Source organism: Neopsephotus bourkii, unplaced genomic scaffold (assembly GCF_033783945.1).
Source record: "Neopsephotus bourkii isolate Nb327-2 ecotype Australia unplaced genomic scaffold, CSIRO-AGI_Nbou_v1 NB_549, whole genome shotgun sequence".
NCBI classification, from domain to species: Eukaryota; Metazoa; Chordata; class Aves; order Psittaciformes; family Psittacidae; genus Neopsephotus; species Neopsephotus bourkii.
In genome coordinates this window covers 2,552,496-2,579,230 of record NW_026901050.1, presented here as the reverse complement: position 1 = coordinate 2,579,230, position 26,735 = coordinate 2,552,496, and the positions used below count along the sequence as shown (strand labels likewise).

Genomic DNA, 26,735 nt, shown 5'->3' with positions numbered 1-26,735 from the left:
CAGTCTCTTTCTGAGCACAGTCTTAAATTGAAGCACAATTGTGCTTCACTGGGAAGTCACTGGGACTACTCATGATGATCCACATAAATTAGGCATGTGCCTAAATGTGATGTAGGACTACAAAAATTCCATTTAGAAAATACCAGGAGGTTTTTGAGGATGTTAAATGAAATCTTTGTGGATTTTTTTTTTATTATTATTATTTTTTTTATGAAGTCACTGTGCTGCTTCTGGACCATTATAAAGCTTTCTGGATTGGAGGTCTCTGGAAAACTCCGGGGGGAAAAATACCCCTTCAAGGCAGCGGCATACTAGGTAATGTCAAATGAAAAACAAACAAACAAAAACCTCCAGTAAAAAAAAAAAAAAAAACAAACCAAACCACATTTCTCCCCATTTCAAGGGAGATATTTTTTTTTTACTGAAACTATTAAATAAATATGCTTGTATTTTACAAGTGTGCTTGCTGCAAAAAGTGCAATCTATTTGTACAGCAGAGAATGAAGGACTTACTGCTTAAAGGCACAAAAAGGGTGTGTAATAGGATTCTGGCATCTTCCCAGACAGCTTGCAGACAAATGCAGAGATTAACAGAGAAGTATCCTTTTTGAAGTATATTTGGCCAAGGTCTCATTCACAAACAGATAAAACCAACACATTTCTGCATGATAAGGGTCAACAGAATAGCGTATTAGTTTGAGAAGAGAACCCATCTGCAATTTTCTTATATAAAAATATACGAGGACACAACAGGAAAGCTGTCAGCATGACAGTTGGAGGATTCTGCCAAGGAGCCAGATGCTAGTGTCAGAAGAACATGTTCCACAGCTTGGCATCTGGGTTCTCTCATTGCCCTCCAAGAAGGAAGAAAAGGAGGAGTGATAAGATATGCCTAAATGAATAAAACTACAAGCAATTCCACCACCACCCCCAACATGCTCAAATCACTACTTCTTTTAGAAAATCCTCAGCTACATGTTCTCCTACATCTTTTAAATCAAAATGGAAGGTGATAAATTTAACCCACTTATGTTTTAGTATGTTTAAAAAGTATTTGCAGTTCTGAATACATGTCTTACATGATTTTAACTGCCCATGTGTGTCACTGCAATTTATTTTATTATTTCTTGTTGGCTTTCCATAATTTTGCTACAGAATAAATTTCAAGCTCAGTTTTTAGCCCATGTCATTCTTGGGGAGGGGGAGGATATAATACTGCATTTACAGTTAAGACATAAGAATAATTACAACTTTATTCTTTCCCTGAATAGTTACTAACTGGGAAAAGCTCAGAAATATCAAGGGCAAAATGCTAAGGGTCAGTTTAGGACTCAACAAGTTCATGAAGCACCATAAGGAATCACCTTATTATGGGATGTGTGTAGTGGAAAAAACACTGGTCTTAAGATACCTTTGAGAAAGCCATAGTTGCTACAGGCCCCTTAATTATTCTGATCATAGAGTAGCAATGCTAAGGGTATGTTTGTAGTCCCAGGTCCTTTTGTCATATCCCCTTGTTATGGCAATTAAGTAAGTCTTACCTTTGTATCCTTGTTCCTTTCCTGAGACTATCACCATGATGCCTGAAAATTGCAGCCTTCCTCAATTCTCAGGATATCTGTCTTTCTTCTGAAGACCAGTTCTGACTAGGGAGGAGGGAGTGGTACCATCCAGTAAGTTGGTTAGATCCCATGTGTAAAGCTTTAAAAATGAAGCCCAAACTCCTGAAGTTTTTGCAATCTCTGCAAAAACAGACCAGAAGACAGAAATCATGTACTCTCACCTGTCCTGAAAAATAAACTGGCTGCTGTCAGCTGACGGACATTTTTTAAAGTTAGACATTTCAGAATTACAAGTACCATTTGCCCTTAATACCTTACTCTGCATAGATATGTTGTAGCCACCACTTGTATCGATCTTCTAGAGGGCATGGGACTGGTTTCCACCTAGGACTATTCCTAATTCAGACAAAACAGCAGATGATTGATCTCTCTCAGCACTTGCTAAGCACTTTAAGTCACCTCGAGTACCAGTCCGTCCCCAAAATGCAGGGGGAATGAGGCATAAATGCTGTAATTTACAAGAAGTTTTATTTCTTCTCTATGCAATAATGTCTAGCATAGTTGCGGTATTTGTTATCAAAAAATGATCACAGACTCATAGAATAGTTAGGGTTGGAAAGGACCTTAAGATCACCAAGTTCCAACTCCCCTGCCATGGGCAGGAACAGCTCACACTAAACCATGTCACCCAAGGCTCTGTCCAACCCAGCCTTGAACACCGCCAGGGATGGAGCATTCACAACGTCCCTGGACAACCCATTCCAGTGCCTCACCACCCTTAAAGACTTTCTTCCTTATATCCAACCTAAATTTCCCCTGTTTAAGTTTTAACCCATCACCCCTTGTCCTGTCACCCCCAAGTTCTTCTCCACAGGGCTGCTCTGAATCTCTTCTCTGCCCAACCTGTAGCTGTGCCTGGGATTGCTCCGACCCAGGTGTAGGACCTTGCACTTGGCATAGTTAAACTTCATGAGGTTGGCATCAGCCCACCTCACAAGTGTGTCAAGGTCCCTCTGGATGGCATTCCTTCCCTCCAGTGTATCAACCTCACCACTTGGTGTCATCAGCAAACTTGCTGAGGGCACACTCAATCCCACTGTCCATGTCACCAACAAAGATGCTGAACAAGACCGGGTCCCAACACCAATCCCTGAGGGACAGCACCAATTACTGGTCTCCAGCCGGACATTGAGCCATTGACCACAACTTTTTGCGTGCAGCCATCCAGCCAGTTCTTTACCCACTGAATGGTCCATCTATTAAATTGATGTCTCTCTAATTTAGAGACAAGGTTGTCATGTGGTACAGTGTTGAACGCTTTGCAGAAATCCAGGTAGATGACATCTACTGCTCTACCCCCGTCCACCAGTTACATAGCCCCATCATAGAAGGCCACCAAATTGGTCAGGCAGGATTTCCCCTTAGTGAGAGCCAGCACGGCTTTACTAAGGGGAAATCCTGCCTGACCAATTTGGTGGCCTTCTACGAAGTGAAGCCAGGCTGGCTCTCACTAAGCAGCATTTCTTTTTTTCATGTGCCTTAGTATGCCTTCCAGGAAAATCTGCTCCAAGATTTTGCCAGGCACAGAGGTGAGACTGACTGGTCTGTAATTCCCTGGGTCATCCATTTTCCCCTTCTTGAAAATGGGGGTTATATTTCCTTTTTTCCAGTCACTGGTAACTTCAACTGGCTGCCATGACTTTTCAAATATGATGGACAGTGGCTTAGCAACTTCATTTGCCAGCTCCTTCAGGACACACGGATGGTTCAGGTCCTTAAGATGGTCTCGAACCAGATCCTCTCCTACAGTGGGCCCAAGGTCTTCATTCTCACAGTCCCTGCATCTGCCTTCCAAGACTTGGGTGGTGTGGTCAGAGCATGTGCCAGTGAAGACTGAGGCAAAGAAGTCATTAAGAATCTCAGCTTTCTCCAAGTCCATGGTAGCCAGTTCTCCTGATAGCTTCTGGAGAGGTCTCACGTTGTCCCTAGTCTGTCTTTTATTTGCAATGTACCAACAGAATCCTTTGCTGTTATCCTTAACATCCCTAGCCAAGTTTAATTCTAACTGGGCCTTAGCTTTCCTAACCTGGACCCTAGCTTCCCAGACAACATCCCTGTCTTCTTCCCAGGCCGCCTGTCCTTGCTTCCACCTTTTATAACCCACTTTTTTTGTTCAAAGTTTCCTCAGCAGCTCCTTATCCATCCAAGGTCTCCTGGCCCTCCTGCTGCACTTCCTTCTAGTTGGGATGCAACACTTCTGAGCTTGTAGTAGGTGGTCCTTGAATATCAACCAACAGTCTTGGGGCCCCCTGCCCTTTAGGGCTATATCCCATGGAACCTTACTAAGCAGGTTCCCGAAGAGGTCAAAGTTCGCTCTCTTGAAGTTCAGGGCAGTGAGTTTGAGGATCTCAAACTCAACCATCTCATGCTCACTAGAACCAAGACTGCCCTGGAGCGTCACATTTCCAACGAGCACAAGGTGAGCACAAGGTCAAGCATGGCAAGTCTCCTGGTCAGCTCCTCTATTACTTGCAGAAGGAAGTTGTCTTCCACACAATCAAGGAACCTCCTGGATTGCTTGTGCCAGGCTGTACCGTCCTTCAACGGATATCAGGGTGGTTGAAGTCCCCCCAGAGAACAAGGGCCTGTGAGGGTGAGGCTTTTCCTATCTGTCTGTAGAGTGCTTCATCCACAGATTCCTCTTGATCAGGTGGTGTGTAACAGATCCCCACAGTAATGTCTCCCATCACTACTCTCCCTTTGACCCTGACCCACAAACTCTCTGCTGACTGCTCACCTGTCTCCAGACAGATTTCCATACTCTCCAGCCTATCCCCAACATAAATAGCTACTCCCCCTCCCTGCATCCTGGGCCTGTCTTTTCTAAAGAGCCTGTGACCTTCCATTCCAACACTCCAGTCATAGGAGCCATCCCACCATGTTTTCTGATGCCTATTATATCATACCCCATATGGCATCTGAGCAGAGCTCCAAATGAAGCCAGCACATTCATTGACTGGAGCAGCTGGAATCTCTCTGCATTGTTCCAAGCATTTATTATAGGTGCTGGCAACTGACTGGGAGTGCTGGGATTGAATGATGCCCCCCTCCCCCAACACATCTACTTTAAAGCATCCTTGACCAGTCTGGCAAGCCTCCTACCAAACCAGCTCCAACAGCCCCCAGTAGACCTGGCCTACAAACTTGGGTCCCGTGTTCAAGACACCCAAACCCCTGACTATGGCACCACCCTTCTAAACATTTATTAACCTGTCCAACACTCCTAGCCTTTTTAAGGTCCTCCCCCTGTATCCTGGAGAATAGATGAGAAGACAATCTGCGCTCCAGAGCCCTTATCCACCTCTCCCAGGGCTCTGTAGTCCTTCTTTATGTTCTCCAGACTACTGCTGCCTATGTCCCTAGCACCTACATGGATCACTAGAAGTGGGTAATAGTCAGTGAGGCTTACTAGGGCAGGCAGCCTCTCTGCCACATCCCTGATCTTTGCCCCTGGTAGGCAACACACCTCCCTTGAGACCTGGTCAGGCCTACAGACGAGTGCTTCTGTCCCTTTCAAAGTAGAGTCCCCTACTACTACGACCCGCTGCTTCTTCCTGGCAGCACCAGTAGAGATCTTTACCAGTGCACCAGCCGGTTCTTTTGGTGCGAGCGCTCCTCAGCCCCTGCAGGCCAGCAAAGCGGTTCTGGGTGGGGGAACAGATTTAGGAGGAAGCCCCTTGCTGTTAATTGCCCTCTTCCGCCCCCCCTTCCCCTTTTGTGGTGTTTTTTTTTTGTTTGCTTGTTTTGTTTTGTTACTGTTTCCCAGATTCCTGGGTAAACAGCCTCTTTCTTTCCTCCATGACCTACAGAGGACGCTTGAGGTCCCTGCACAGTTTGGGCCTAGAGCAAGCAGTCCCGTTTCTTTTCAGCCTCCCTGACATCCAGCAGCCTATTGGCAGCGACCCGCAGCTCAGCCCCTGCTGCAGGAGGGCCTCCACCAGGGAGCACCGGGTGCAGCCCTGCCCATTGTGCACCCTCCCCTCACCAGACCAGTGCAGGCACTCTCTGCACTGCAACCTCCCCTCTCATCGGCTCTGTCTGGGTGCCTACGCTGGCCAGCGCCGGGGCAGCCAGAGCAGAGCTCCCAGGCCAGGCCCCGGTCATAAGGCGAGTGCTCACCATCCCTTTCGAACTGCCGCCCAAACTGCCTCAATCCGCCTTGTTCGCTGTGCTTCCTGAGACAGGTTCTTAACCACTCAGGGTTGGTACGGCTACTTCTGGCTCCGCCCCCTGTGAGTCCCTGGTCAGCTGAGCTGCAACCCCCCCGCCCGGGCGAGTCGTCCTGTCGACGACTTGAGGCTCTCTCGGTGGCTCCTGGACGCTGAGCTTCCCCCAACTCAGGTGTTGAAGGCGTCATCTCTCGAGCTGCTCACCTCAGCAACTGACCTCAATGACTGAGCCTTTCCAGGTACCACCAGCACAGCACCTACAAAAATGATGCCTGGAAATGCTTTTTCAGCAACAGAGGGGAATTCAGAAGATAGTACTGCAAGTTCCATCCCAAGTTCTCTTGTTGTTAGCAAACTGCTGGAAGAGTCTGTTATAATTCACAGCAGGAACAGAAGAAGGAAAGCAAGCTATAACCACTACTGTATTATCTACCCTTTGGATGTATGATAAACTATGCACTTAGGATAAAAACTTAGGGTGCTTGACCCCAAAATTAAAGACAGTGCTATTCATATAAACATAGTCAAATAATTCTTTAAAACTGAAGCCTACATCTGAAAAGCGAATTTCTGTATTTGTTCTGCCCAAGTGACTTCACGAACACATTTGCTTAGTTCAGAAATCAGAAGGTGATTTTAGTCACTGTCTACTTTAAAATCCATTTGGGATCTGAACATCAAACTTCTTGCTGTCTTTTCCATCAGCACGGGCAGTGAGGTGTCTGCTGTTAGAACCCCTCTGACAATGGGATGTGGGATATGAGGTGAAAGCGCTCAATATTCTGTGGCGGACTTTGCCTCCTCATAGCTTGCAACACAGTAAGAAAACTTACTTTCAATCAAGTCAGTGGATACTGTACAAAGGCACATATGGGAAACAGATGAGGAAAAGGTCCATTTCTGCACTGATACTTCCTATTTTAATTTAATTTTCTGGTCCAAATTTGGGCTACATTATGTTCTTAGTCTTACTGATGGGATATAAAGCTGAGTTTTAGAGCAGAGAAATTATGCTTCTTATCTTCTAAATCACTCTGAAAGAAAAAAAAAATTGAGAATTCAGATCAGTCAGAGCTGACCCCAAAATTAATCTTTTCTTGTTGAAAGCAGATATAAAAAGGAGGAAAATTTTGGTTACTATTTGCTTCCATTGTCACGATTGATAGAATGGGTTGTATTCAAAAGATGTTACCAAGTCCATTTTTTATTTCAATCTCCTTTTAATTTTATGAAGTGAAAACATATCTGACCTTGTCAAACCAAGGCTGTTCAATTCTATTTTAGTTTACTGCGAGGACAGGAAAAATGCTGATCTTGACACCTCTTGGAAAGGCGTCAGTAAGAAGAAATCTAGATCCATCAACTTCTATTATTGCAAGACTGCTAGAACAACCTTGTGAAAGAAAACCTTTTCACTCGAAATATGCAGTAGAAAGATCTGTGCAAATGACAAAACAGCAAGAGGCTAGAAATGCATGAGAAGTGGTGCTCCTCTGATCAAAGTTTGAGGGCATTTGTCATCAAAATATGGAGATCTTCATAGGATTCATCTGACATGGAGAACTCTGCATGACCTGAAACCTTAACAGAGCCTCAGACAAAAGCAGACGAAAGCAGGAATGGGATATCCTAGAGGAAGTTAAGAACCAGGTACCGTATTGTTTTTAACAAAATATTAGGCCTATGCTTCTTGATTCCCTGCTACATAATTCAAAAAACTTCAAAAAGCAATAATTAAAAAAAAAAGAATAAAAAAAAAATCTTACTTGTATCCTGAACAGAACCTTGAGGGACTGTGGTGGTGCTGGTGGACATGAAATGCTGCTTTCGGGAACGAGGGTACCTGGAATTGGGACTCCAGGAACACTCAGGGGCACAGGCAAGATGTTTGATTCCAGAGTAAAGTGCTAGAGTTGCAGAGTAGGAATCATATCTTCAGCAGTCCAGAATCAGTGAGCAAAGGGGTCCTGAGATACCCAGTGGTGTCCATAAGAGGCTACAGTATCCCTAAGATGGGATACTTTGCACACAGTACCAGCAGCATTCTGAATCAGTCTAAAATAATGGTTTTCTCAAGACCTCTTATGCTAAAGCCAAAGTCAAAAGTATTGAAAATTTCAGAAGACTTCCAAACCATCCTGTAGTATCAAGGAGTTCTTATGACATATAACAAAATCTGTAGCAGCACACCACCCCAGCTTTTCTGGTTCTTCACTTAAATTTCAGAATCTTCCCAAGGCCTGTCCATAACATCTGTGATTTGTTTTTACCTGTAGCAGCACTGTATATTTTATGTGATAAATTATGGGGAAATCCACTCAAAAAGGAAAGTTTTAAATTCCAATGCAGAGTTTCTTTGTTTGTTTCAAATTGCCAAGAAATAAGCAAGGAGAAAGAGGGAGTAGGAGTGCTGTGCCTGCTACGTGCTTTTTATGCCACTTTGATTCATGAGAGGCAAACTTCAGTGTATGTTTAAAGTCTTTAAAGATTTATATTATTAACTAAACAAGGATTTTTACAATCAGTGAACATTTGTTTAGTTTCCCCCTCGCCTCCTCCCTCCCTACACGACCCCCCAACCAGCACACACAATTTTAGGAGAATATTTTGTTGGCTATAATTAAACTATGTGTGTTAATTAGGATTAGATTTTAAATGCACTGCTTGGGAAGTAGAAAAAATACAGGATCTGAATGAGCCCAAATTGAGATGACACTTGAATTTTCACAGATGTTTCCATAATCCTAATTTCAAATTGATTGTACTTCCTGAACAGTGAGAAGCCATTTTCAGTTATTTATTCAGATATGAACTACTTTTTCAGTGAGTAGAAAATATCCAGACCCTTAGTTAACTCCTTAAAATACATGGATACCAAAGAAGATTTTGTCTAACAATAAGTAAGTGGTTCCACAAAACTGCAGAGTATCAGAAAGAAGGCATCTTTAAGCATGTGCAAAATCTCTGGTTCATAAAGATTATTGCTTGTTGCTGTTGGAGGACAGAGTAGGTTGACCAGTGCAACCAGCATGAGCCACCATATATTCACGCTGCTGTGCCCACAGTGGAGATCTGTAGAATCTATCATACAAAGCCAATGCAATCTGGTTCTGTACCAGGAAAACCTAAATTATTCATCATGAAACCAAGTAAAGCCTGAGGGCTACTTTGATTTAATGGCAGCTGGCAATGGCCCCAAGGGACTAAAATAGTAGCCATTAACCCATGTGCCCAGTTGGTATTTTTTCCTTCTCTTTTATCACAATCTCTAAACCACTGTCAGGGAGGGTTGGCATCTCACTCTCTACAGACATGACCTCTTCTTGCCTGGCAGCTGCTGGAGTCTACTGGAAGAATGGCACAGAACAAGAATGACATGCTACATGACAAATTCAGCAGAATAACTTCATTCACAGCAGTATTACTGGCCTTGTAAGATTGGACCCAGATTCACAACCTGGCTGCAGAAAGGGGCTTATCAGTATTATTAATGTATGTTCTTTTGGTCTGACCAAGCCTTAGAATTCTTGCTGAAGGAATTAATGTAATTTAGAGCCCAATCCAACCTGTGATTTGGGAATAGTCCTAAATGATATGACTCATAGTTTGTTCCTGGCCATATCTGTGGTACTAAATATTCCAAAAACATCAGAAAGGATATGCTGAGCAAGATTTTAATTTTCTTTCTAAAAATTTCTAAAAGGATTAATAACTTTCAGCAATGAGTTGGGCTGGGCTTGTGTAGACAGTTTTCATACAAGCTTCTCCACACTGCTGTGCCAGTGATCTACAACATAAAAATAAGTAACTGAAAATTAATCTCTTTTTTCACAACCCCCCCAAAAAAATCTATTTCTTTTTTCCTGTTGAAATCTTTATTCCAATTTTATTCACTCAATTCATCACTCATTATACAGCAATGTTGGGTCTAACATGAATAGCTTCAATGAATTCCACCAAGTTCTGAATATGGAACATGATAAGCAAATGACATGACTGGCTCGGGCACAAGTACTTATTCTTACATGTGGTGTATTTATGTTTCTATACCATATTATGAGCATTTTCTCATAAATTTAGGTCATGCCATTCTGATTTTACACTCAGGGTACATAAATATAGGACAGGGAAGCTCTGACTAATGACAAAAGCCAAAGACTCTTGTCTTTGTCATTTGAACCGTATGCTACAAATAACATGCTGCATAAAAATGCCCACTATTGTCACTAATAAAGGACAGAAGGAAAGTCCTGTGTGGATCAGCTGGCCCTTGAGATGACTATTTACTTCTGGAGCAAAATCAAGGAGGAGACCTAATAAGAGTCATAGATCCATACTGCCTTTGGGTTTGCATTTGCAGAGCCAAGCAGCTTGAGACAGTTGCCTCCATATGGCCTTCAAGGCAAAACAGACCTAAATCTATATCTGAATTGCCTGGGGAACTTCTGCCTCTCTCCTGTCTCAAATCAGACCGACAGTAAGAGTAGACACAGGGAACAGGCAACAAATACAGCATCAAATAGGAGTCTGAACCCCAGGCTAATGTAAAGCCAAAATGCAGCACCTGTTGTAGGTCTCCAAATCAGGACCCTGTAAAATAGGCATATACTTAGTAATAGCAAGCAGCTGCAAGAAAAAATACCATGCATGTATTTTTTGTCAATCTCATAGCTGCTTCTTATCATCAACACAGGCAGCTTTTCCCAGTTTGCCTAGGAGCTATAATTCAACCTAGAATAATGAAGACAAGAAACTCTTTAGCAAATGCCATCCTCCTTTGTTCACCACCATCAGCAAAAATGACACCTCTGACTCCCATACAGTTGATTAAAGTTTAAGTCCATAAAAGCTGCCCTCATGCCACATTTAGCGTTACTTTTTTCATTAAGTGTCAGATTAACTGGTGATTAGTTCGATAAAATTACTTAATATTATTACTTCATATAAAATGCTCTATAACATTTCTGCACATGAAAGCATGTGATTTACACCAAAATCATTACATGTCAATACTTCGGCACATCAGTATAAAACCAAGATGTCATACAGTGTATTCAGCTAAAATGAAATCCCTTTTGTTGATTCCTCCTCTTTGGTTTTTCTGAGTATGCACTTCAATATTTCTGAGAATTCTAAGCTAACCGTATCTGTGGTCTGAACGCTTCCCAAAATAGACATCATGAGATGAAGTTCTAGCAGTGCAAGCAGTATTAACAACAAAATACCTTTCAGTGCTCTTATAATTGTAAACAGAAAAGCTCTATCCTACCTTACACAGCCAACCTGTATTGACTGCAGTGGGAGTTACATGAAACCGAGGTCAGAATTTGGCCTACAGTTAAGGAAGTAGTGCCAGCAAACTGTTTCCACTGAAAAGTCAAAACAAGTTTATGAACTAAACAAAGTAGATTTCCTGAAAATGACAACAGGTATAGGTGTAATTTCAAGAACAACTTGAGGGTTTCATCAGGCCTCTCTTTTTTTCTCTCTGTCTTTTGAGAAACAACTCATTTTATCAGAAATGCATGTGTACGCTTGCATGTGTGAATATATAGTCACTACAAAAGTCAAGTGGTAACCAACCTGAGGTTTTTCTCTTTGTTTCCTGGCTGTGTAAGCCTTTCTTTCTTCTATTACTGTAATTATGAAATTATGGGAGGGGCTGGTATGTTGACCATCATATGCAGGACTCTTACTACAGAACTTTATCAGTAGTTTTTCACGTACATGAGTGTATATAACTACAAATGCTCAGCACATGTGCAACACAGATTATAGTGCTGTGGTGTATCTGTATGCCTGTGTATGCACACACAGACACACACACAGAGCAATCTGCACACATACTTCTACATATATTGTGGTATAGCTGTGGTAACCGCAAATAGCTTGATGTAGTTGTACAGCTATTTGTGGCAGGCTGTGTTCAATAATATTACATGAACACATGGCAAAAGCAAAGAAAAATAAAAAATTTTATATGCATGGCTCTGTAAATGGCTTTATCAGAAAATACAGTGTAGTGTTTGATAGGTAATGGCTGCAAATACTCTAAAAATGCAAACTTTATAAAGCATTTTTAAATCCTTTGGTGAAAGACAGGCTATACTGTGAAACACTGGTATCAGTTCTAACCTCTTCATTTACTTTTTGGTTGGTCTGCCATGTCTGTCTGCCTGACAAACAGTTCCAGGAAGATTATTTGTATTTAACAAAGAAGTTGTTCTTCGTGCCATAAATTTCTTCTTTTAGAAAAAGTAGATTTTTTTGGGGTTTTTTTTCTAAAATTCACAAATCAGGAAGTTGATGATTTTCCGGAAACTTCAGTTGAAAAGAAAAACAGTAGTTTAGTTTGAAAAAAATGTTCAGTTTCACAGAAAAGGGAATTTTGGCAGATACTATGCTTCTGAAGCAAAGGTAAAGTCACAGTTTAACACCTGACCTAAATACTTAGCTTACATGTTAAACAGATATCCTGGAGCAGCAAGTCTCATGATACCTTGCATATCATAGAGAGTGACAAGATGAGAGAAACACAATCTGAATCCTTACCATTGGCTTCTAGTAGCACCAGCAAAACTACTCTCCAGCACCCAGCTCTGCTCCCTGTCCTGTCCTGTGGTCCAAGCTCTGCCCCCCAGCCCTTTCTTCCCCAGCCACCTCTGCTGTCCAGGAAATCTGATCAGTATCTGCTCGCTGAGGTTGCTTGATACACGAAGATACCCGAGTTTTATCCTACATGGCACAACTACATTGCCAAATCTCAATTGAAACTGCTGTTTGGCTTCGTCAAGGAAAATCACAGAGTGATAAAACTTTGCCTTTGTACGTCCTTTTCTGTGAGGCCAGACTATGCACAAGCATTGTAGGGCACTGTGTCTGTCATGTGGTATCCTCTCTTGTTCATATTCCTCTTCATTTGCTCGTCACGATGCTGTGGGGTGATAGTTAAGTTTGCAGCATGCACTTTTAGTTGCCTGTCAGCTGAAGTCAGTCATGGTTTCCTGGAAAAATGTAGCATTAATTTTAAATGCAAATTATTGAAATGTACAACTAGTAATTCATATTTTCTAATTAATAAATATTATGTGCACGATGCATTAGTAATGCTATTAAATATTTATCTATAGATGGAGATACTGTGAATTATAATAAACTGTAAAAGGGTTCTATTAGCTTTTTTAAAAAAAGAAATAAAATTGAAATTGTGATCAATATAATGAATACATGATGTTGAAATTCCTCTTGCCTCACAAAACCATATCTGTTGATGTGTTTTATGAACAAATCTCATAAAAATGCTAGCAATATTTAAAAACAAAATATGTTAAATAAAAATAAAATCTACTATAGAAAGTAAATTTAAATATTTAATGATATAATTAAGTCTTATTAATGTAATGTTCTTTATTTTTTTAGATTAAAAATTCACATGGATTGTCATCCTCTTTCATTTTAATCAGATGGTATGCTTGTCATAATTATTTGTTATGTATTTTCATTAACATTTGATGAATATTAACTTTGCAAAATAGAACAATCTTGCTCCTGAACAGATCAGCTGTAGCAATGTAAGGCCCAGTACCCCGTGCCTTTGCTGCAGGGCTGCTGAGGGGGCAGCAAACGGACAGGAGGATTCTCACCAGCTTCGAGGACTTCTGCATCCGGTTCACTGCCATGTGCTTCTTCATGCATGAAGATGAGTATGTTAAGTTTGGGCCCTCATGTCCAATTTGTATTTCTGGTCATCTGGGTCAGACTGTCAGCTATGGCAAACTGATGTAACTTCATAATTACCCGAATTCAGAGAGGCTGAAGCTCCATAAAGTCTCTCCTCAGGCATCCCCTCCTGTTGCTGCCTCTCCCTTGCCTGCCTTTTCAGGCTCACCGTCTAGCCTGCAGTTACAGCTCTAACAAGCACGGGACAGGTTCAGCAGAAGCTATATGGGACCTTCAAAAAGGCTTTAGCCCTAACTTTCCCCGGCTTTCCAAGTCTGCTAAGCATTGCTACCCTGGAAAATTATTACATGCAGTCAGCATTCAGGCCCTGAGCTGCATACACTGCCCATGCAGTAGTGGGAATGAACACAGATAGTAAAGGCAGTACAAAGTGAGATCCTCTCTCCTAAGGGCTCTATTTACCCTCTGGGTCTTTCTTCTTGCACTGCTCATGTCATTGGGACCACATATCCAATAACACACCCCTCACCATGGGAAGGGTTTTGATGAAAATATGGCCTTCTGTGTTATTTCAGTGTGTTACTTTTAACATAGTTTTGAGGCATTTACAGATTTGCTCATAAGCTTGTTACTTACCTTAGCAAAGCCACTGTTTTGTCACCGTATGACTGTTAACAGGCATCTCTAAGACTGTAAAATTATTTTGAGTTGAATAAAGAGAAGCTAAAATATTATCAAAGACTGGGAATATAGACAGCCAGTCCTACATTTCACCAATATTGTTTACACAAAACCATGACATCAGATCATTTTTAAAGACTTGATTTTGTCTCCTTTTTAATTATGAAGGATAAAATAAAATTGAGTGACTGAAAGGAATAAATAGATAATGAAGTATCAGGAATTTTTATATAGAAGCTCCTTATTAAAATGACTGTTTCCTTCAACTGCTTAATTTAATTTCTCTAAAGCAGGTTTTTACTTGTTCTGCTCATACTAATGTATAGGTATCAGATGTGTTAATATGACACCTCTTTGGTCACACCCTGAGCTTGAAGAACCACTTTAACCTCTTCATTGCCCGGTGGGCCTGGCCTGCGCCTCCTCCCCCAGGACTGCTCACCCTGACCTATGGAGATGTAACAGTATAAAAGGATGCATCAGCAATCAGGAGGCATCACAGGGTTCCTCTGTCCTATTTCCCCTCTGCACCACTCCATGGGTCACTTCTTCACAGCTCTGACGGCTGTCACAAGCAAGGGAGGTGATAATGGTTATCTTTGTCAGGCCAAAACTAAAGCATGACTTCATTATCTGTTGCCATTGTTTTGTGGAGTGTCCCTGGAAGTTAATGGAGATTAGGCATTGCACAAGAACTTTTTTAAGGTGGAGAAAATGTTCATGTCCCTTTCAACAAATTTCTCTCTGACAGATACATACGCTATGCATATATTCACAGTATTTTGAAGAACTCACCAAGCACTGAAAAATCTGTATCCTAGGGAAAGAGCAAATTATCTGAGGACTTGTTTTATAGTATGGTTAGGGCTGGAATTAAGTTTTATCTGAAGATTTAAAGAATACAGTGGCAGAGGCAACAGGGAGCCAGAGATGGGGATAACTGTGGTTACTGAGGGAACAGCTATTAGAAAGCACAGGGAAGGGGGCAAGCAGCAGAGAGGAAGCAGGTGGGGAACCAGGATAGAGCACATGCTGTTGGAGAAGCATCAGACTATGAAAGGATCAAAGGGAGGGTAGCTATAGTGGGAAGGAGGGATGCTTATGTAAACTTTTCATGTTACCCACACATACTGACAGTGCAGCTGATTCACAGGACAAAAGGAAGTGATGATTTACAGGTAAACCAAGAGAAAGCAGTAGTAATTATCTTAATAGCCACTTTATCGTAAGAATATCTTCACTGGCCACCTTCCAGTTGTGAAATTTGTGCCATCTATGAGCAGAAACAATGAACTGCCTGACTTTGTTTCCCTTTACGTTCATTTGGAGACATCTATCCACTGTGTGTTGTTTAGAGCACGCAGGTAAGGGCCGAGGGACTAGAATTCAACTTCAAATTTGAGCTACTGGCTCACTATGTGACCAGGAACAAGACAACCAGGGAGATGGCAAAACTCCCCTCACTTCCCTAGCACTGCCTTGGTGTGCTCAGTGCCTGTTGCTGGCTAATGGGAACAGGAAGCATTTAGTGGGATGGTCACAGACCAAGGAGGGAAAGATGCTTAAACTATGAAAGGGTGATTATCTCTCTGTTTATTATATGTAGGTGTAATCAGTTTGCAGGCAAGTTTGAGCATTTTTTGCAATTAGGTTCAGAAACAGTCTTTTGACTCCGCAGACCTCTGAAGATTGAGGCTGGTAATGTCATGTGGACAGAGCATGTACCTGCCAGGGGTGGGATCGAATTTCTCCCTCTGTAGTTGTTGAATTTCAGCAGCAATTGCCTTTTCCATTTCCCCTTCCCTTTGAAAACTTGCAGGTTTTATTAACATAAAAAAAGCCTTAGGAAATTTCGTGGGCTGTATTTTACTGAGAATTCTAACACAAGATAAGGATCTCTTCCAGCAGTTAACACCTTCTCAGAGTCTGTTGAAACACCTGAACAAAAGAGGCAATCCTCACAATAGTTATACCACTTTAACTCAAAACCAAAACACTAAAACAGATCTATCAGTGATTAACGTTTGGGATCCTGTGGACTTCAGTTAGGGAATCCTTGGTTTTAACCAAAACCTTACTCTCAGGTGAACATTAAAATCTCTAATGTATTGCTTTAAGCCTTCAGCAGAATTGAGTGGGACTTTTTTATTTTCCAGCTCTAATCACACCCTCAAGATGAGTTTCAAAACCAGCAAAAGCCACAAAGATAGTGGAAGAATGAGCTGTGGAGCACACTCAAAGTAAATGTCCCAGAACCCTAAGCCAGACGTGATTTATGGCAAGTCTGGTGCTGCCCCGAGGCCTTACCGTGAAATTTTGTCTATGAGAGGGATTAGGAAGATACCTCTCAATTTCTTCTTTCTCCTAGTGCACAGAATGTGCAAACAGCAGTTACACTTTAGTTCTCTTTTGTCCTTAAAAGAACACAAAAAAATAAGGCAGAAAGTAGGATGGCTCTTCCTACGGGCTGTTTAGCAAAGCTGTCCAGCAGCAGAAGAGAAATACACAGCACTGTCCATTTTCCCAGTGAAAGTGAAGACTCAAAGGAAATGTATCCTGGAGTTTTTTCTTCATACTGCAGCTCCAATGTATCTCCAAGAAGGCAACAAGACACAGTCTAATGTACAGTGAAAGACCAGTGAGGTAATTAAAGAGAATGACAGACTAAAAAAGAGGAACACAAGTATATTCCTAGGCTTTTGCTGTTGTCTTTGGTGGGTATTATTCGCCCTTTGACACATCTTAGATCACCCATTGACATTAAAAATAGTCTTGCCCATCCAACTAGTTAATAATAGAGTCCATTGTATGATTATATTTCAGAGATAAGTGTTATTGATTAAAGGTGCAGAAGAAACAATAATCACATTTTAGCTGAGTCATTTTGCTACCACTTCACCTGTAATTTTATTATTCTTCACCAAAAGGCAACAAAGATGCTTGAGTTAATGAAAAGCTTAAGGTGTATCAAGCAAATTAATAAGAGAATTCCGAGGAGAACAATGCCTTTATTGAGGTGCAACATGCCAGAAACACAAAATTACTTAATTGCTACAGGCAGCCCAGTTTCTAATGCCAGGAGCAGTGAAGGAGTTAATACTTGGGTGCTAATCAGACAGAGAATTTATTTGTGACATGAAGTGCTTGTAGATAAACAGTCATATGCCTTGTTTTACAGGTTTTCTGTAGCTGGGGCAGGGTCCCTTGCTGCACAGCACATATTGAGAAGGATGGATACACAGAACACGGGTAATAGCTTTTCATGTCACAGCAATATAAACCAGATAGTTTTTACAAATTGAAAACATGTTTTTAATAGTAGGTCTATACAAGAAATATCTCTATGAAAACAATAATATAGATGGGAAATTTTTTTTCCTCTTCCTAACCAGGGGTAGAAAGGAAAGCCAAGCAACCCACATAAATCTATTGTCAAGCCTCACGGGAAACCCCATAGGTGAATTATGAGTCATAATAAGAATTATTTGTTGTACTACTGTATGCAATCAATCAGCAATTCAGACATAGAAAACTTTTACCCTCTGTCTCTATCAGATAAACCTAATAACCCTTTGAGAGGACTTTAAACTAGATGTAAATTGATGTGAAGCATGAGCAGCTCTTAATAAAGCCACATGCAGAGTGGCACTTCCCCTCCTTCAGGGGTTCTCAACCTTCTTCTGTTTGGAATATCAAAGCTACCAAAATAGAAAGTAAAAAAAATAAAAGGTTCATCTTCCCATGCTCCCGGTTGCACAATCTGATGGTTCTTGGACAAGTGAAAAAGCCTGGCAGAGGAGTGCAGAAGAGGCTGGGCACATAGGAAAGATGTGATGTCCCAGAAAATAGTGAATGGCAAGGGTTTTCAGTGAAGTGCTGCTGAGACAAGATACTGGTAACACATGTGTATTCATCCCTCCTGAAGCCACACAGGCTTTCAAATGAAATATTCTTCAGAATTTCTACAGAACTAATAGTGGAGTAAGAGTGGAAATGCAGAAAACATAAGGGAAGATAACTTAATTTTTCCCCTAGCCCTTCCTTATCCCAGAGTCTCCCAGATGCTGAACAGTCTGACAATTCAGATGCTATAGACACTTTTATGCGGTGCCCCAGAATGCCAGAGTTGAGACTGTGTCTCCTCATCAAGATCATATTAAACAGCAACATCTCTGCTACTATATATTGATTTATATTTTTCCTCTAGAAACCCCAGCAAAATTTTAGTTATGATCTTCTACAGCACAGAGAAGACCTGGAAAACAGTGGAAAAACAAGTGGTTCCATGAACTACAAAATCCATTAAGTTTGGTCCTTTAGGGTTTTGAGTTTTGAGATAATCTACTCAAAAAGTGTGCTCTATCCTAAACAAAGAAGGACTCAAGCACAGAGGCAATGTCCTCCATATATCCCCCAGGGAAGCACAGCCAACCACAGCAGCAGTCTCACGAAGAACCTTCCTCAGTTCATCCCCAAGGGCAATTTCATAGCCCACAAATTCCACATTTGTCTGATCACATTTGCATTTTTCCAGCTTGGCAAACAGGTTATTATGGTGGAGGCATTTGAGGACAAGTTGAACATGCCAACTGTGTTGTTCCTGGGTTCCCAAAACAAATGTGGGTGTCATCCAGACATGCTGCTACATCCTAGTCTAATATCTTCTTCTCAATATCATAAATAAAATACTGGAATATTGCTAGAGCATTAGAAAAGCAAGGAAAAGGACAGGATTTACCTGTACCACGTGTAGAAAGATCTGCTCTTAGCACCCTGTTAGATGAGTTTATGCTTTGTGAAAAGGCATGTTTGCTCAAGACTTTAAAATAGTTTATTAATAATATGCAGAGGATACTTGCTCTCAGCTGTGGTTAGAGCAGGGCTAAGTCACCTACATAAAACTGCAAGAGGCCAGAGCTTTATTTAACAAAGTCAAGGACATCCATTTAAGGCATTAAAAGGTGGGAATTCCTTGGCAATCCTTTAGCTGAGGTGGTTCCATACATCCCCAACTTCTGGATCAGACATTAAATACCTTCCAGAGCCAAAGGAATCACTGCTTCAGACCAGAGATTAACAGGTGTCTGCACTTGAAATTGCTGGGCAGGATAGGCCAATACGCAGAATGTATCAACTGAAGCTGAAGTGATTTACTACGGCTTTGAATGGTGAACCACAAAATGCAGGTCTCAACATTAATAGGCATGAGCAGAAAGGAGACCTATGAGTTGACTCTATTGCCACACTTGAACTAAAAATAGGATAGCATAGTTTAGACAAGTGTAATTCAGAATTCAATCTAGATTCATATAGTTCCTAGATATCCATAGATATCCTTTATTGAATGCAGGGGTAAACACAGTGACAAAGGTTGAGGAAAAGGCTGAGGTACATAATGCCTTCTTTGTCCCAGTCTTCAGTAGAGACACCAGCTGTTCTTGGGGTACCCAGCCCCCTGAGCTGGAAGACAAGGACAAGGAGCAGAATAAAGTCCCCATAGTGCAAGGGGAAATGGTCAATGCTCTGCTACATCACATGGACACACACAGGTCAATGTGCCCAGATGGGATGCACCCGAGGGTACTGAGGGAGCTGGTGGAGCTGCTCACTGAGCCACCTCCAATCATTCATCAGCACTTATGGCTTACTGGGGAGGTCCCAGTTGAATGGAGGTTTGCAAATGTGATGTCCATCTACAAGAAGGGCCAGATAAAGGATCTGGAGAACTACAAGCCTGTTATTTTGACCTCAGTGCTAGGGAAGGCTATGAATCTGATCATCCTGAGTGCCATCATGGGGCATTTACAGGACAGCCAAGTAATCAGGCCTAGTCAAATGGGTTCATGAAAGGCAAGTCCTGCTTGACTAACCTGATCTCCTCCTATGACAATGTGACCTGCTTCTGGATGAGGGAAAGGCTGTGGATGTTGTTTGCCTACAATTTAGTAAAGTTTTTGACACCATTTCCCACAGCATTCTCCTGGATTAACTGGCTGCTCATGGCTTGGATATGTATATGCTTCACTGGGTAAAAAACTGGATGGATAGCTTAGCCCAGGGAGGGGTGGTGAATGGGGTTTAAGCCAGTTGGTGGCTGGTCACAAGTGGTGTTTCCCATATTTGAGACGGTTCTGGTTAATATCTTTGTCAGTGATCTGGATGAGGTTTGCAGATGATACCAAGTTGCACAGAAGTGTTGATCGTCTTGAGGGCAGGAAGGGTCCACAGAGGGATCTGGACAGGCTGGATTGATGGGCCTACACCAATTGTATGAGGTTCAACAAGGCCAAGTGCTGGGTCCTGCGCTTGGGTCACAACAACCCCATGCAACGCTCCAAGCTTAGGGAAGAGCAGCTGGAAAGCTGCCTGGTGGGAAAGAGTCTGGGAGTGTTGGTCGACAGCTGGCTGAACATGATCCAGCTCGTACCCAGGTGGCCAAGAAGGCCAACAGCATCCTGCCTGTAGTATGGCCATCACGACTAGGGAAGTAATTGCCCCCCTGTATTCAGCACTGGTCAGGTCACACCTCAAATACTTTGTTCAATTTTGGGCTCCTCACTACAAGAAAGACATTGAGTTGCTGGAGAGTGCCCAGAAAAGAGCAACAAAGCTGCTGAAGGGTCTGGAGCACCAGTGTGATGAGGAACAGCTGAGGGAACTGGGGGGTTTAGTCTGGAGAAGAGTAGGCTCAGGAGGCACTCTTTACAACTAACTGAAAGGTTGTACTGAGGTGAGGGTCGGTCTCCTTTTCCAAGTAACAAGTGATAGGACAAGAGTAAATGGTGTCAAATTGTGCCAGGGGAGGTTTATATTGGATATTCAGGAGAAATTCTTCACCAAAAGGGCTGTCAAGTATTGGAACAGACTGCCCAGGGAAGTGGTGGAGTCACCATCCCTGGAGGTATTAAAAAGACCTGTAGAAGTGGCACTTAGGGATATGGTTTAGTGGTGGACTTGGCAGTGCTAGGTTAAAGGCTGGATTCTGTGATCTTAAAGGTCTTTTCTAATCTAAATAATTCTATGATTCTATGTAGAAGCTTGCCATCAACCAAGTCTAGGTGCCTGGTTAGAGTAAGGTATGCTAAATGAAGAATCATCAGCAAAGGGTGCCTTGATTGAAAATCAACCTCCTCTTTCATAACAGAATTAGTTGCCATCAATCACAGATCTGCAGTAAGATCCACAAGGGTTTACTGTTTACCCAGTGGGTGGCACTCCATTAATCTGAATCATGTCAGCTGGGTAAGTTAGCAAGTAAATGTGCCAGCCAAAAATGACAGTAGTCTTCTTTCAGACAAGTGACTGTAACTGACATGGATGTTACACCAGTTTGCAACACATGTGTAGAACAAGAAAAACTTTAATTGAAGATGGAGATTTATTCAAGCAAAAAACATGAACAAGAGGCAGTATGCTGATGAGCAAATTCACAGTCATTCACATATATAACACCCATTACCTGACTTTCCATTCCTAGGTGTTCTGGTCTCAGACTGTGGCCCTTAATCTGAAAACTTTCAGAGCTCCCAGCATTTGGAAACTAGCATAAAAGAGGATACAAAACCATAATGACAATCTGAAACAAACCAGTAGACGAATCAGTGCAGAAGAGGAAAATGAGTTGAGGTTACTGTTTCCATAGATGGGAATAGATAGATACTGCTGGTTATAGACAACAGGGTCTTGCTCCAGGTCTACAATTATTGAGCCCCAGGCAGAAATTTCCCTTCAGCTGTTTTCCTCACCACTTCCTCTTTAATGGCTTCTGTAAACAGAGGTTCAGGTAAATGCCATTTGAGGTGCCGGCAACCACTTAGAAAAGGGAGGCTACCACTAGCTTTCCTAGATAGTGTGCAAGCCCTGCTGGAAAAGGAGCCCAAAGTTGTGGTCCCTGTTGGTTCCTCAGTGCCACATCATTTTTTGACTCACTGCACTTTCAGCTCCTCTGCCTCTGAGCCATGGAAACAAGCCATGCCCCTTCTTTCCATGTCAGCTCTCCATGTCACTCCTTGGGAAGGGCACACTTGCTGCAAGCTCCACTACCCATCAGAGGAACCTGCTCCACAGGGCCAGTTCGGGCCAGGGCCTACTCCTGTTGAGGTCCACATCCTAAACAGCTTGGTGGCTCCACTTCAACTGAGATTTTACTGTTTTCTCTCCTACACACTTGGCATCATCTTGTTTGGGGGGCAAAGTGAGAAATTGCTCTGAAGGAAAAGGACCACTCTTGCATGCAGAGCTGTCTCTGCATGTGAATTGTAGTATCATAGAATTATAGAATAGTTAGGATTGGAAAGGACCTTAAGATCATAAAGTTCCAACCCCCCTGTCATGGGCAGGGACACCTCACACTAAACCATGTCACCCAAGGCTCTGTCCAACCCAGTCCACCAGGGATGGAGCATTCACAACTTCCCTGTACAACCCATTTCAGTGCCTCGCCACCCTAACAGTAAAGAACTGCCTCTTTATACCCAATCTAAACTTCCCCTGTTTAAGTTTGAACCTGTTACCCCTTGTCCTATTGCTACAGTCCCTAATGGATAGTTCATCCCCAGCATCCCTATAGCCCCCCTTCAGATACTGGAAGGCTGCTATGAGGTCTCCACGCAGTCTTCTCCAGGCTGAACAGCCCCAGCTTTCTCAGCCGATCTTCATATGGGAGGTGCTCTGGTCCCCTGATCATTCTCGTGGCCCGCCTCTGGACTTCCTCCAACAGTTCCATGTCCTTTTTATGTTGAGGACACCAGAACTGCACACAATACTCCCAGTGAGGTCTCATGAGAGCGGAGTAGAGGGGCAGGACCTGCTCTGACCTGCTGGTCACGCTCCTTTTAATGCAGCCCAGGATACGGTTGGCTTTCTGGGCTGCAAGCGCACACTGAAGCCGGCTCATGTTCATTTTCTCATTGACCAAGACCCCCAAGTCCTTCTCCACAGGGCTGTTCTGAATCTCTCTGTCCTGAGGATTTCAAACTCACGCATCTCATGATCGCTATAACAAAGACTTCCCCGGAGCATCACATTTCCAACCAGCCCTTCCCTGTTGGTGAGCACGAGGTCAAGCATGGCAAGTCTCCTGGTCAGCTCCTCTATTACTTGCAGAAGGAAGTTGTCTTCCACACAATCAAGGAACCTCCTGGATTGCTTGTGCCGGGCCATATCGTCACACCAACAGATATCAGGATGGTTGAAGTCCCCCATGAGGACAAGGGCCTGTGAGCATGAGGCTTTTCCTATCTGTCTATAGGGTGCTTCTTGCACAGATTCCTCTTGATCATGCGGTCTGTAACATATCCCCACAGTAATGTCTCCCACAGCTGTTTTCCCTTTAACCCTGACCCACAAACTCTCTGCTGACTGCTCACCTGTCTCCAGACAGATTTCCATACTCTCCAGCCTATCCCCAACATAAAGGGCAACTCCCCCTCCGCGCCTGCTGGGTCTTGTCTTTTCTAAAGAGCCTGTGAACTTCCATTCCAACACTCCAGTCATAGGAGCCATCCCACCATGTTTCTGCGATGCCTATTATACCCCATAGACATGCACACATTTCTAATTCCTCGGTTGTTCCTCATACTACAGTCATTTGTGGAGAGGCATCTGAGCCGAGCTCCAAATGAAGCCAGCTCATTCATTGGCTGGAGTGGCTGGAATATCTCTGCATTGCTCCAAGCATTTATTATAGGTGCTGGCAACTGACTGGGAGTGCTGGGATGGAATGACGCCCCCTCCCCCAACACATCTACTTTAAAGCATCCTTGAGCAGTCTGGCAAGCCTCTTAACAAAACCACTCTTCCCCTTTAGAGCAGCTCCATCAGCCCCCAGTAGACCTGGCCTACTAAATTGAGTCCCATGTTCTAAATACCCAAACCCCTGACTATGGCACCACCCTTCTAAACATTTATTAACCTGTCCAACACTCCTAGCCTTTTTAAGGTCCTCCCCCTGTATCCTGGAGAATAGATGAGAAGACAATCTGCGCTCCAGAGCCCTTATCCACCTCTCCCAGGGCTCTGTAGTCCTTTATGTTCTCCAGACTACTGCTGCCTATATCCCTAGCACCCACATGGATCACTAGAAGTGGGTAATAGTCAGTGAGGCTTACTAGAGCAGGCAGCCTCTCTGCAACATCCGTGATTTTTGCCCCTGGTAGGCAACACACCTCCCTTGAGACCGGGTCAGGCCTACAGACGAGTGCTTCTGTCCCTTTCAAAGTAGAGTCCTCTACTACTATGACCCGCCGCTTTTTCCTGGCAGCACCAGTAGTGATCGGTAGCACCAGTATGTGAATGCTCATGCAAACTGTGAGCACAGGGCTATTCAGCTTATTATGGAATACAGAGACTGGCATTTATTCCAACTAACTAATTGTTTCAGCAGTACCTAAATTAGGACACCACAGAGGCAAATGCACCCTCAACCCTGACCGAAACAGTGGTTCCAAACCCCAGCTAACACAAACATATGTTTCCAACAAAAAATGTCAATAAGAGAACAAAGCTGAAGCTCATTCCCTTTGAATTTAACCATGCAGGAGCAGCCATAAAGCATATTAAGATAGCACTCCTGTTACCAAGCTTAGCTGAATTCAGGGACGTAAATTACAGGTGAAATATTTCACTTTGCCAACAAGAGCCCAATCTATTCTCAAACAATATATTTTTATTAATAACTTCAAACTCAGATCCCCCTTTTTTAGGGCAATCCTACTGGGCTGTCCTGTGCTGAATTACTCTGTAAACATGTTTTTAAATATTCTGTTCCCTCTCCATTCCCACCTCTTCCCTACTCTTGGGACTAAAGGATCTTTTCTCTGACATTTTAAAGCATTAAAACAGCTTTAGGGCTAAAGAAAACATTTTTCATGTAATCTTTGAAAAGTTTAGTTGTCAAGGAGACCAAGACCTTAGCGACCAGGTATGGAAACCAATTCAACACACTAAAATGCTTGTGAAAAAAGTGCAAAGATGCCAGTATACCTGGAGGCAAACATGCTTAGTGTTTCAAGAGCGTCTTGCTTCCTGACATACCTTTTATTACACAACTAAACAGTGACTCAGATTTCCTTCTCTTTGGATTGTATCATCCAGTGAGCAAAAACATGGTTAAAGGACCTTACTTGGATGATATATTGCCTCAATAAATCACTGGATTGAGGTATGCTCTGGAAATATCATTCACAGACTGACACTTTCCAAGGAAGAACAGGTCCAAGAGCACATTTGATATAATTGCAGAATAAATGACAGTCAACAAGTAACAAACTGGAAAGGTGCTCTCTTAACTCCAGGCAAAAGGATCATTATCAAATGAGTCTCTCTCTGATATTACTTCTGTTGCCAGGATAGGGGAATGTCACACAATGCACGAGCCAAGGCAGAGGGAGACAGATGCCTGGCATTTTCAATTTGTACAAAAGTCAAATTCAGGTTGCAAATTTTAAGTCTGCCCTTAGTCTGTTTGCTAGCACTGGGACCTGGAGAAGTATATATATAGCCTTTCATAGGAGACAGTGGTGTGCTGCCATGAGATTAGCCACTAAGCCAAAATATTTGTAAATATTAAAAGCAAATTGAAGCAGAAGCATTTGAAGCCTGAAGGAGACACATAATTTCACCTTAAATATACTTAACATTGAATAAAACATTATAAATAATGACTATAAATAAAAACTCATGTCATAAAATGTGTTGCTAAACACATGCAAGACACATCGGTATAAATCTCAAGAACCCCAAGAGATCAATGACAGAACAAGTATTAGTAAATATCTTTGTCAGTGATCTGGAGCATGCAGTGTGAAGATAATACCAAGGCTTTTTCCAGACAGTCAAATGCCACACTCACAGTAAGGAACTCCAAAAGCCACACAGCATGTGTGTGTATAACACTCAGATGCAGGTGAGCTTCCTTGTGGACCACTGTGAAGCAATGCACAACCTAAATTTTGCTTACCTGGTGCTGTACCCAGAACAGATAGTTTCCACTCATGGAAATGCTACTGGAGTCATCAATAACAGCTCTTTGAAATTCGGATCTAAGTTTGCAAAACCAGGTACAAAATGTTAGGTATCAGTAGGAAAAATAATCACAGCAAAGAAAAGGAAATAATTTGCCACTAGGGACACCTGCTCCACCCGTATTGTAAATATGCTTGGATTTCTGCTCTGTGCATCTTAAAACAGAATAGTAGACAGGCTAGAATTAGTAAGAACCCTACAGAGAAAACCAACAAAAATAATGGAGGGGGCGTACCGGTAACTTTACAAAGGAGAAAGGATCAGGACTCTAGTTTAAAAGAATATGGACAAAAAAGGGTATTACTGGGATTCACAAAATCATGAAGGTGGTAGATCAGGGTTAGCACAGAACTGTCCTTCACTAAGGCCTGCAGTGTTAAACCAGAGAGCACATAGTGAAAATAGCAGGAGAGAAGTACCTGCTTATACAAGGGGTGGTGGACTTCTGGAACCTGTTGTTTCAAGAGGCACATCTTATTAGAGGTATATAAGTTCATGCATAACAGATCAATTAGCTCATACAAAAATGGATCAGGCAGGGATGTGTCCCCTAAAGTCC

At 42.4% G+C, this 26,735-nt stretch overlaps 1 long non-coding RNA gene across 1 annotated transcript; it reads right to left on the bottom strand.

Annotated features, from left to right (window-relative positions):
- Positions 1 to 288: 288 nt before the first annotated feature.
- Positions 289 to 26,202, bottom strand: LOC133211016 (uncharacterized). The gene is made up of 3 exons (XR_009725076.1): positions 26,112 to 26,202; positions 1,542 to 1,742; positions 289 to 661 (listed from the first exon to the last, which is right to left on the bottom strand). It is a non-coding gene; the product is annotated as an uncharacterized LOC133211016 (long non-coding RNA).
- Between the last annotated feature and the right edge of the window lie 533 nt (positions 26,203 to 26,735).